Genomic DNA, 7,521 nt, shown 5'->3' with positions numbered 1-7,521 from the left:
CTGGAATAATACTTAAATGTTTCAATAAGTATGCTAATATTGATTTTAGTACCTATTTAAATTTGTGTGGTATACTGATTTATAATGTATTTTAATACTCACTGTATACTCATAGACCGATTTCTAAAACTTCTGAGCTCAGCAGAAAACATGGTCATTTATCATAACTGCTAATATACATACAATAACACACTTGCCTTTCATCTAAGCGCCAAGGATTCGATTCTCCAGTTGGATGTAGAAAGGTATGGGGTTTATCCATCGGACTCTGCGGGTTTTCCCCGGTTATTCCAGTTTCCTTGCACAGTAAGACCCTCACATGCTTCCATCCAGCCAAACTAGAGTGATAAATGTAAGTTTCTAAAACTTGTTTTGCAACTGTCGTAAAATAAAGTCTCTGACTTTATCTGATAAATTAATTTTATAGCATTTTGTAGGCAATGTCCAATAGTAAAGCACAGACAAATGCCAAGATTTCAATTTGCATCACGATTCACATGGATATTTTTTACTTAATACTTCTAATTGCTGTTCTTACATTATACTCCTTTTACATTTTACTTCTAATTGTTAATTGGGGTGGGTTTTTTGTGATGATGGCCCATTATGCAACTCCTAATTTAGTGAGTTAAGTCTGAATTTGAAATGGTTGAGCCTGCCTCCTTATTAGCAGTTGATGTTGAACTGTAGGGAATTCAAATTGGCAGTTTCTGACAGAACAAGTTGTCATTAAACCTGCATTTCTCTATAAGTGCGGATAAGGACACACTGGATAAGCTAGCTTCCTACATTGGTAACAGTAATCCACCAACTCTTGTGTGTATTTGTAGGGAAGCTGTCTAAAGATGGAGGATTCAATGCTCCAACAAGGCATGCTTCACACCTCAACGCTGACTGTATCTACAGAGATACCATGTTGATAGATAGGATCCTAAACCCACAAGGTGAACAGTTTGATAGAGGATGGTAAATGGAATTATTTTTATTCCAGTGACATTAAGAGCCATTTTCAAGGGTGTATATATGCCATTTGGTATATGATGGTTAACAGCTAGGGAAACTGAAGCATTTTATGGAGAAACAGAAACAGAAGCATTTTATGGACAGACATTTAACATCCTATACCAATGGTAAATTAATGAAAAACTTAATGTCAGGAAACCTATTGTATAATGTAAACATCACATCCTGTTGTTGTTTCTAAGAAATCGGAATTAATAAAGACAGGAAATGTCTGCAAGACATGAACTCTCTCTCTTCCAATGCACTTAGAATTATAATTGCCCCAAAAAAATGTGTATAAATAACAATACTGGCTTTTACTGTGGAATGATGTCACTGAGTTGGTTAATGTTCTGTTAATAGTAACAATGACCTTGACCTTGGAATGCTGAAACAACAACTCCTTCAAGATATTTTCCTACATGGCCCTCATGAATGTAATGTAATCAAACCACAATAAATGAAGAAGTCACTAGGGGGATGTTAAGTGAATTAATTGATGCTTCTCTATAGATAGTAAGTGACCTTGACCTAGGGACCCAGGATCACAACCCATCTTCAGTAGTAGCTGTTGTAGATGACTTTATATCAAGTCTTTTGTTGATCACAATCTATAAAATACCTTCTAATGTTATTGCTAGAGGGATGTCACATTGATTCAGGAAGGACTCCATAGACATTGGTACATCTTATTACACTATATGACCTCAATATAATGTCAGAGACAATAAAAAATAACCTTTAAAATGCATCCTCAAAAAGTCCCCTCCCTAGTGTAATAGTTCTGTATTAAATTTTAGGGAGGGCTTACTTGTGAACCACTTTTTGCTTACTATGTTTAAATTGATACAAAAAATGTAGAAGGGGGCTTATTTGTGGGAAGCCCAGGACTTACCCTGGTATATGGAGATAAATATGGTACATCATTCTGAAAATGGTCTAATTAATAACACTGTTGATTCAAGCCCACAATGCCATCTAGTGATGACAAAACTTGACAGACATTTAAAATTTAAAAACACAATGGAACTCAATAGCCGTCAACATGACAAGATCTCTAACCAAACAAGCTTCTGCATGACAATGACCAAGTATAATGTCAACTGTGAACATGACAAGATCTCTAACCAAGCAAGCTTCCATATGACAATGACCGTGTATAATGTCAAAGTCAAAAGACTGACATTGTTCGTTGCCATGTCAGCTAGGCGAGTGATTGCTTCAAATCTCATGAGAATTTCTTACATTGTTAGAAGCAACATTTGCATGCAATTAAGAGCAAACCTCATAAAATCTGGCTCCTATCTATATGCACAGAAAATATTGGTTGGACATGCCAAGAATAGCCCTCATCATCAAGACATGCTACAAATGTTACGCTAAATCATCGGTCGATATACAACATATACAACACCACCGAGTAGCACATCATTATTTTCATCATCAACAGCCCAGAACTGTCAGCTAGCCTGGAAAGTTATGTTTTACATGTATTAATAAATCCCAAATGCATGATCATACTTCAGATATTAATTATAATGATGTATTTCTTTTTACATTATTACATTTCAATTTACATGTAAAACTGACATTTTAGAATGCCATTTATTTTGAATCAAGCACCCCTTATATCTCAAACTTCCAGATGCTAGATCTCTCAATCCTTCAAGTTAATTATTAGTATTATGGGCAATCTCCAAATATCCACCATAGTTTAACAAGCTTACTGTTAGTGTTGAATGCAACACTCGTTCCCTGCTGTCAATTAAATTTTCTAAGCAACATGAACCTTGATAACAATGAACAGCTGTCTCATTTTAACAATCATTTCTTAACTATTTTATGAAGCTAATGAGCCTGAAATGAGAATATGGTGATGAAAACCTTATTTTTGCAACAGTGACCTTTATAATTGACCTTTTGACCCCAAACATTACCTCAATATAGCTGACATTGCATTTATAAAGTTTCAACCAAAAACATCAACCCTTTCTGAAGTGATCATCTGAAAATCAAAGCAAGTGACCTTCGTAGTTGCCCTTTCGACCCCAAACTCGATCCCACTATGTATTTTCTCATCAGCTAACATTTTATGAAGTTTCAACCAAATCCATCCATCCTTTCTGAAGTTATCATTTGTAAACCAAAATTTGATGAAAAATACGTTTTTTGCAATGTGACCTTTACAGTTGACGTTCAACCCCTAACTCAATCCCACTATGTATTACCTCATAACCTAACATTGAATGAAGATTCATTCAAATCCATACAACTTTTCTCAAGTTTTCATCTGGAAACCAACATCTGGACGACCAGGCAGATGACAGCCATGGAGACAAACACCATAGTCCCCTCCAGTAACCAATTCCCGGTGAAACCCGAGAAACCGACAGGTATTGATAAAAGGGAAACACCTGATAAGCTGTCTCATCAAACCTGTCAAGTGTATCTACATTACAAATGATCATTAGGATGCATTTCAGCACTGATCTTAATCAACAATTGGCATATCCTTCAAATTAAAGGATAAATCCTTTCAGGTATATAATCGATCTATACAACAGTACTTTCCTCCCATTTTGTGACATTATATATATAAAAAGGGCCTTTTATTACATCATAGATCTCTTGTAATTAGGCTTGTATCTATAAATCTGTTGTGATGACTAGAAGATAGACTTCACACATGCCTTACACATGCTTTACACTTGCACTTAACTGAACCAAGAATCATTGAAGAATATTGAGAGTTTGATCAGATCATTCACTATCTAGATTAATTAGTCTAGAACAAGACATAATCATAACAACACTGCTATACCTGTAGAGTACGGTACTCACGATCATTATACATGTAGAGTATGGTACTCGCGATCATTATACCTGTAGAGTATGGTACTCGCGATCATTATACATGTAGAGTATGGTACTCGCGATCAATATACCTGTAGAGTATGGTACTCGCGATCATTATACATGTAGAGTATGGTACTCGCGATCATTATACCTGTAGAGTGTGGTACTCGCGATCATTATACCTGTAGAGTATGGTACTCGCGATCATTATACCTGTAGAGTATGGTACTCGCGATCATTATACCTGTAGAGTATGGTACTCTCGATCATTATACCTGTAGAGTATGGTACTCGCGATCATTATACATGTAGAGTATGGTACTCGCGATCATTATACCTGTAGAGTATGGTACTCGCGATCATTATACCTGTAGAGTATGGTTCTCGAGATCATTATACCTGTAGAGTATATATGGTACTCGCGATCATTATACATGTAGAGTATGGTACTCGCGATCATTATACCTGTACAGTATGGTACTCGCGATCATTATACCTGTAGAGTATGGTACTCGCGATCATTATACCTGTAGAGTATGGTACTCGCGATCATTATACCTGTAGAGTATGGTACTCGCGATCATTATACCTGTAGAGTATGGTACTCGCGATCATTATACCTGTAGAGTATGGTACTCGCGATCATTATACATGTAGAGTATGATACTCGCGATCATTATACATGTAGAGAGAGTGCTCTACTCCCAGGAATGGTTACAACATTACATGGATTATCATGATAATTTCCTTATCTATGAAGATTAACATCTAGTATTCATTCTTGAAATTTTGTCAAATTACTTACTATTGGCAACGTACAATATACATAAATTTCTCCAAATGTTATCATCACTTCTGAAGCACATTCTGGATACAGTATTATCATTTAAAATGGCAATTCTCTGACACTTAAAGTAAATTTGTTTGGCATATTTTACAATTTGAATAATTAAGGAGATTATACAGATCTATAAAATATTTGCTATGAAAAAGCCATTTTTTTTTGTTCTAAGAAGATATGCTCACATGATCAGATATCTGTCGCAGTGTTTTTGACAGCTCCCTCAGGAATATATCAGAAATATAGCTCAAATTTGATACTATGGACTATGGAGATAAATGGAGTACTAAGGATACCCCTTAGACCAATAAAATGTGGTAGACCTCTTTATTTTTACCATCCTGAGCACCATGTGGTTTTCATTCCTTGCTATGACCTTTGCACAGTTGCTGGGACAACCATCTCCCTTTCTGCTTGGCCTGAATCTGTCAGGATCACAGTAGTATGATGCACACAATGATATCTGGTCCTGTTCCCAATACACACAAACTACCACATTCCCCATATTTATACACCCCAGACAGTTAAAACACACAAAGAGGCACAAGGGGCCTGTTGTGTTCCTGGTGATCATATTATATGTATTCCAATTCAAGTACATATACATGGACTTCAGACCAAAGTGTTGCTATCGTTTACCTTTCACACAAATTCAATAACATGAAGTCGGATAATACATGAATACCTGAAGAACCCCTGCCCCGTTGAAGGTCAAGTTGAAAAATTATTTGTTGACCTTGAATTTCAGTTGAAAATGGCATTCACCTGTACACATGTGATTATGTTGAATAGCATTCACTCTAGATTTTGAAGCTTAATTGTTAAAAAAATTACCTGTAGAAACATCAATTTTAATTTTAAGTCAAATTAACTTTGTCTCATCAATGAAGAAATATAAGGATAAAACTTAGATTGTCAGTCTAATTAGTAAACAATTGAATAGGTCTGGAGTCAAATCCAATTAAATTCCTTAAACTTATCTCAACATCAATTCTATTCATCATCCCATTAAATTAAAAGGAAGATTTAATTGTTATGGGAATGAAGTAAGATGCCAGATTCCATGAAGCATGTTGGTAATAGGAATGTCATTGTGTGGTAAATATTGTAGTTGATACACACAAAGAGAACCAATTCAAATTCATTTACCTTCAATAGCCACACTTAAGTTAAACCAATCGAGCTGTCTAATTCAAAACTTGATAAACCCAGTTTTAACATTTCAAACTTTTAAAATGAATTCTCTATCAGGTGTGAAAACCCTGTAGCTGTATATTCTAACACCTTCCAACCAGTCAAGGCACAAACCATGTAAATAGTCACAACTGACTGGTTGTACAAACATTTCAGTCAGGGACAGCTCCACCTGCTGGGTCACAATGATATACTGTATATTCATCCAACTGATTACATTTATTTTCAAATAGGCCCACCTCATTTTTGAAACATATCCAGTTTGGCATGTGATCATGACCTGCCAAAAATATATCAACTTGAGGTAATTGTAAATCCTTATTGAAAGTTTTAATTTAAAAAATATTATTTAAAAAAATGAACCAAAATGTATATTTTGATTTCCAAATGTTTGGTAAATAAAAATTGTTTTGATAATGTGCAAAAGCCCCTAAATTCTCTAGTTCTGTTTAATGGACATTCTATAGCCTTAAGAGGTGATGGTTAGTTCATTTAATGAAAGCAAAATATATATGTAATTGAGGAAATATATTGGCACTGGACAAAATTGCAATTCCTGTGATTACCCTGATTCCTGTGATCACCCTGATTATCACCCTGATTCCTGTGATCACCCTGATTCCTGTGATCACCCTGATTCCTGTGATCACCCTGATTCCAGTGACACCCTGATTCATGTGATCACCCTGATTCCTGTGATCACCCTGATTATCACACTGATTCCTGTGATCACCCTGATTCCTGTGATCACCCTGATTCCTGTGATCACACTGATTCCTGTGATCACCCTGATTCCTGTGATCACCCTGATTATCACCCTGATTCATGTGATCACCCTGATTCCTGTGATCACCCTGATTCAAGTGACACCCTGATTCCTGTGATCACCCTGATTATCACCCTGATTCCTGTGATTACCCTGATTATCACCCTGATTCCAGTGACACCCTGATTCCTGTGATCACCCTGATTCCTGTGATCACCCTGACTCCTGTGATCACCCTGATTCCTGTGATCACCCTGATTCCAGTGATCACCCTGATTATCACCCTGTTTCCTGTGATCACCCTGTGTAGTTAAGTGTGTATGTACGATAAACCACCTTTATATGTAGACCAAAGATAACACTGTAGACCTGATAAAATGTTTTTCATTGAGCTCTGAAATGACAATCTTTTCAATCTGTCACCGCAGAAGATCTGTCACCTCAGAAGAATGCTTCCAAGTCTCTAATGCAATTGATAAAGCAATGATCAAGATCTTTGCTAATGTTAGCACCAAACCTGACAATAACAGTAGATACAAATTTAAAGGTTTGATCTCTCAACCTTAAAACAATGGCAATATGTACAATTGTTTCTCTATTATTCTGATGTTAATATTAAAATTAATGAATCATATTGTTGGATAGAACAAAGTTATCAATGCGAACATGGTGGTACCTCTTGTATAATCTCGTCCCCCTACGTGTGTAATGTATCACCACAGACCATTAGAGAATAATGACAGGCATATAAATGTTCAAAGTCCATCGTGAAGTTTTGAATGAAAACCTTATCAACCACTGGAAATCGGATATGTAGTTCAAGTTTGTTATATAACTTCTGAATGAAGGAGATTTAAGTATA

The 7,521-nt window shown here is 35.9% G+C and overlaps 1 protein-coding gene across 1 annotated transcript in view; it reads right to left on the bottom strand.

The window, feature by feature from the left end:
• Positions 1-214: 214 nt before the first annotated feature.
• Positions 215-7,521, bottom strand: part of LOC117335641 (potassium voltage-gated channel subfamily A member 1-like) — a 49,178-nt gene continuing 41,871 nt past the window's right edge. The window contains exon 2 of the mRNA XM_033895780.1: positions 215-338. The gene's annotated coding sequence lies outside the window, so the exon portion shown is untranslated. The remainder of the gene's footprint in view (positions 339-7,521) is intronic.

Source organism: Pecten maximus, chromosome 10, assembly GCF_902652985.1.
Source record: "Pecten maximus chromosome 10, xPecMax1.1, whole genome shotgun sequence".
In the NCBI taxonomy this organism is placed as follows: domain Eukaryota; kingdom Metazoa; phylum Mollusca; class Bivalvia; order Pectinida; family Pectinidae; genus Pecten; species Pecten maximus.
This window is presented reverse-complemented; position numbering and strand designations above follow the sequence as displayed.